The following is a 5715-nucleotide window of genomic DNA, read 5'->3' as shown; positions in this document are numbered from 1 at the left end:
GTTAAGTGTTAGTAGAGTTAGGAATTCAGAGTTTTATCCCAAATCCCTTCCCACATTTCTTACAGTATTTCAAACCGGGGTCCAAGCCCCTGGGAGATAACCATACCAATGAGTGCGCTCAATTATTTAGTTTCTGAACAGTGTTTTTCTTCATGGAGTAGTGAAGCAACCCCTTTGTTACGGGTGGATCGCTGAGCGCAAACATAAAAGCAGGACAATGTGAGTGACCCAGAGTCTGGGCAACATTTCAGAAAAGTAGGCATGTGAGGTATACAAGGTCCAGCAACATTGTAGGAAGAAGCAATGGAATCAGACTAATTCTCACAGGGCTGTCCAACCTTTTGGCGTCTCTGGGCCACACTGGAAGAAGAAGAGTTGTCCTGGGCCACACGTTAAATACACAAACACTAACAAAAACGGATGAGCAAAAGAAAGTTCTAAGTCAATTTATGACTTTGCGTTGGGTTGCACTCATAGCCTTCCTGGGCTGTGTGTGGCCTGGAGGACGCCCTGCAGGAGGCAGCTTCTCACGCAGTGCGTTGGCCTCAGAAGCAAAGTGGCTCACAGAGAGCGACTTGCTGTGTGAGGCAAAGCGGAAGCTTGACCACGTCAGGTCTAGTTCTGGGGCCTTCAGGCAGCTACCCATTTGGGGGGCAAAAACCCCCAAAGAAAGGAGGCAAGTGAAGAACAACTGGGCACAGCCTCCTTTGCAATCAGTGTTTGGAGAAGACGAGAACAACAAGCTCATTCTCTCTCTGAATGCTTCTCTGTCCCTCCCTTTAGAGTTGGGCCATGAAGTCTTCAAGTCCCCTGTAGGGTCTTTTGTGTGTATGTGGTATCATCAGTATATAAAAAAAAATAATGATATACACATTGCTTAAGGCAGAGAGGGAGGGAGAGATAGCTCACCTTTCCTCTCCCCCATGCCCATCCCCTGCCAGCGCCCTATGGCCGGGCCTGGCCATAACCCAGCTGCCACAGGACTTTGGGGAGTGCAGCCTGCTGGGCTCGGTGGCCCTCTGATCCAGAATGGATGGGGGATGAGCAGGAATGCAGGTGTTGACGAAGAGGCCCAGGCCTGGTGCACAGATGCACAGTGTCAAGACTTAATCTCACTGAGTCCAGCCGGATTCCTCTGAGTTTCCAGCAGACTCTTGCTGTTCCTTTCACTTCCCCCATCCGAGGGCGCGTCCCTTCTTTGCCTTGTTTTCCTTCCATGTCTGTTCTTTTCCAGGTTGTGTGGTTAATGAGAAGTAAAACCTGTGTCTCCTGGCCCACAGTCTCATTTTTGCATTTCTGGGGAAAGCCCTTTTGTCGGAAACTGAAGGAGGGACGGAGAATGCATGCGAGGTGGAAGGAGCGAGCGCTGCCCCCAGTCACAGAGCCAGGCTGGCTCGGGAGGGGAACCAGGGCACGGTGAGGAAGGAAGAGTGTTAAGCAGAGGAGGTAATCACAGCTGTGAAGAAGTGAGGCCTGTCTTCCCACTGGCGTTTTCTTTCCAGGTGTCCAACACTTGTCTGCGCTTCTCACCCCACGTGCTCCACCCCTCTCCCAAAAGAAACCAGAAGCGAAACCCAGACAGGCATGCAAAGCCACACAACCAAATAAAGTCTCTGTGGAGAGACAGACCATGAGCTGCTCATGGCTCACTGGGACTTTAGTTTGGTATTCCTTTGCTGGGGTACTCGCATTTAAAGTTTCATTTCAAGTGATGAAATGAAATGCCTTTTACACGATCAGAGAAAGACTAGGTGTGAGGAGTCTGTTTGGTGCTGCAAAGCATTTCAGATGCTTGTCTGCGGGCAGGTCCTGGTATGGATGAAGGACAGCTGGGAGGGGAAGACAGATAAGAGGGAACGTGGTGCTGACTACTGACCACCACGATCATGGGAATATGGCAGCAAGTAAGGTCATGGAGGTGCTTGTGACCTGAGCACCCAACTTCCTCTGTGCGTGTGACTTCTAAGATCTGAAAATCTAGACGGAGTAGGATTTCTGCATCAGGTGAGGAAACGAGGTGAGTAAAGCCCTTGGGAGACTTGGAGGGGCTCAGAGAGGGGAGTGGCTAGAAATTCTGCCACTCAGAGTGCCCAGGGAACAGAGTCGATCCTGCAGAACCAGAGTTCGCTTGGGAGCCAAGGAAAGCGGAGGAAAAAGAGTCAAGGAGCTGGTAATGAAAAAAATACAATAAAAAAATGTAAGAATACAAGAAAAATCAAGGAACTAAGTGATAAGGTTAAATAAAGAAAAATAGAAAGGAAAAACATTGCTTAATCCAAAAGGAACACACTTACATTTGGATGTCATGTAATATACTTCCTGCTCCCCAAGGAGAATGAATTCCCTACCTCCCCGAGGCTATGCGATACCAGGCAGGGCTAAATCCCCGAGCCCTGGTCAGAACAGCTCAGGAAAACATCTGTAAGGATTTGCTGGCTTTCCTAAACAGAAGGGCCAGCTCAGCCCCTCCAGGGACTCGTGCAGAGAACTTGCTGACAGGCTCTGCAAGGAAACTCAGGAGATGCTAACCCCCAGTCCCTCCCGCCCCCCATTAGAAAGGGGCTCCGTTTTTCCAGATGGAGGCTGCAAGGTAACGGAAGAGATAACAATGGTTCAGGTGAGGGGCTCAGGTGATTAAGCCCTTAAACTGGAGCTTTCGCGGGAGAAAGTCCACGAAGCACCCAGGGCCTGCCCCCTACTCTGCTTTCCATGAAGGAAAGTGGCCCAGGAAGTTCTTCCTGCTGGAAGTGGTATCACTGGGGCAGAGGCCAGGAGGACCCTGCTGCCTGGGTCACAGCGGGGTCAGAAACAGAGTCGGCTCACAGGACAAAATGGACTAAGCAAGTCTAGTCTTGGGATGTGAGAACACGAGGTGCGCTCAGAGAGGGCAGGTCTGTCAGGCCGAGACGCGGCCCCCCAAACATCGATGGGCCACGCAAGCTTCTGGCTCCCCAGGAAGCAGTCTTGGGCATGACGAGAGCTGTGCAGATGCTTAGCAGCCTTCCTGTGCTGCCGTAGCCACATGATGTACCTCACCCCCGGGGGAATCTCGAATGAAACACCATTGCAACTTAAAGTCCATTGATATAATATATATATTTCATTTCCACTCTGAGGTGGTGTTTGGCTACTGTAGTTCCTTGAGATCACTTTCCTCTGGCTATATGCCTAACTTGTTAATGAATCTACATCAGCTTCTAAAATGCTTTCTTGGCTTTAACACCTTAGTCATGTTCTTAAATGTAACAACTATGAGGAGCTGGATCAGAAACTCCATGGAATACTCTAGATCAGTGATTTTCAACCTTCTTCATCTCATGGCACACACAAACTAATTACTAATTATCTACGGCACACTAAAAAAATTTTTTTTTTGCTGATTTGACAATAGGTATAATTTTGATTCATTCACACTGGCTGGCTATTGTGTTGGCTGCTGTCTTTTTTTTTTAAATTTGACAATCTAAAAGAAAACAGGCCAGTATCCTTAGTTGAATAGTCAGGTATTGCACGTTTTAAAAATTCTTGCAGCACCCGGGTTAAAAATCTTCGCTGTAGCTCATCTTTTCCAATTGGTGTTACTTTTCAGAGAAGTGCTGTCCTGTTGACCGAGAACACTAAACCCATAAACACTTCGCCTAACTCACTCTGCCTGGAGTGAGAGCTCGCTAAGCAAGTTTCTCCTCTTAGCCTGACCTCATCCCCCTCATGGCCGTGAGCTAGTGGGTGTGGCATTCAGGGGGCCTTCCTACTTGTAATCTTGACCTGAGTTTGCCTGGATGGGACGGAGCCACTTGCGCTTTGGAAGGCAGAAGGCCCTGGGAGAACAAGTGCGGTGGAGACTGGAGCCATCTGCTTGGAGAACTGGTCTGGTCTCTGCCTTCAGCCACTTCCATCAGGAGGAGACTCAAAGGTCGTGCCTACATTTACCCAGCAGACAAGTCCCATTTTAGGTCACAGTTCTAGGACATGGGGACTAGAAGACGAGTGATGGCAAAGAAATGTCCATTAAGCATGAAGTAAGTTGTAGATGTGGCCGTGCTGGGCTCCTGGTAGTCACACCACCCATTCTCCTGTTTCCACCTGTCCGGAGGGAGGGAGGGAGAGGGGGGAAGAGAAAGTAAACATCACTTTTCCTTTCAGTCCCTACCCTAGGATCTGTTTATTGATGGAGGGGGGAGGGAAGGAGAGAGAGAAACATCGGTGTGAGAAAGAGAAGCATTGATTGGTTGCCTCCAGTGGTATGTGTCCTGACCAAGGGATCAAACCCAGTACATACAGCCTTCGTATGTACCCTGACTGGGAATTGAACCTGGAACCTTTTGGTGGATGGGACAATGCTCCAACCAACTGAGCCACCCAGCCAGGGCTACGCTTGTTGCTTTTAAATGAAGAATGTACCTTTCTTTAAGTCTAATTGGTAAGACCTGAGAGGAGGGATTTGTGTCCGTGTGAATGGTGCAGAAAGGAATGTCAACAGCAGAGAGGCGGTGTGAGACCCAGAGACGCGCCCGTAATTCAGGGAAGAAAAGGCTTTCCAGGGGGACTGGCGTGCACTGCCAGCTCTCCCCGTCACAAGAAAGTTATTTTCTGTGCTAGAGCTCTCTAGCGAATACTCTTCGGGGCACTTATTCATACAGTTAATAAATAACCCATCGCTTGCTCTTCCACAATAATCCTAGAGATCTGCTATGAATCCCTGCCTTGCTGGATTTCCACTTTGGTTGCAGAGAGCAGGCTTTCTCAACCATGGCTCTGGTGACATTTTGAGCTGGGTCGTTTATTGTTGGGGGAGGGTTGTCTTGTGCACTGCAGGATGTTTAGCGGCCCCCCTACCCCTACCCACGAGAAGCCACTAGTACTCCTCTCTCAGCTGTGCAAACCAAAAGGTTTCCAGGCCTTGTCAAATGATGATGTCCCTCCTATCTATCCCCAGTGTTGAGAACCACTGACGTAGAGAAATCTCTTTTCTCCAGTGTTTCCCAATAATTAAGTTAGGTCTTTGGGTTGCTGCAGAGGGACCAGAGATGTCATTCCCAATAATGCTCATCGCCAGTGGGTACTAGGAGTGGAGCAGTGCTGGGCACGTGTATGCCCCCAGCCCACAATCCCAGGCTAGAGGGGCGAAAGGTCGCCAAGGCCACGGTCACTCCCACCCCAGTACCTGGGTCTCCCATGGACAACCCCAATCAAGTCCTGAGTGGGCCAGATCTTGCAAGAAAATAGGAATTCTGGCTTCAAAACTTGAAAACAACTCTTTGGCAACAGGCAGTGTTGAGAAGAGAGATGAATAATGACACTGGCTTCCTAAAAGAACCCCTCTTACTTCTGTAGGAAAGAAACCTCTGTGCTGAGACAGGCGCGGAGGGAAATGCTGTCTACACACAAAATGCTCCCCAAACACATGACATCACCCCAATAACTCTGAACAGAGGGGCACGGCATCAAAAACAAACAAAGAAACAAAAAACCCTTTTGTCTGTGTAAACGTAGCTGATGCTTGCTCTTCATTTTAAAAAATGCTCCCGTGGTCAGTAACATCTGAATGCTGCAGGGTGAGGTAACCCAAGGTTGCCGTGGAGACCTGTTTACCAGTGGCGCCTCCATCATGAAACTTGACCGACTTGCTTTCCTTCTGCAGCTGAACACCTGGATACTGAGGGATGAGGGTCATGTACAAAACCAAGACACACCCCCAAAGAAAACAAAGCTGAG

Source organism: Artibeus jamaicensis, unplaced genomic scaffold (genome assembly GCF_021234435.1).
Source record: "Artibeus jamaicensis isolate MK-2021 breed Jamaican fruit bat unplaced genomic scaffold, CSHL_Jam_final scaffold_660, whole genome shotgun sequence".
Taxonomy (NCBI): Eukaryota; Metazoa; Chordata; class Mammalia; order Chiroptera; family Phyllostomidae; genus Artibeus; species Artibeus jamaicensis.
This window is presented reverse-complemented; position numbering follows the sequence as displayed.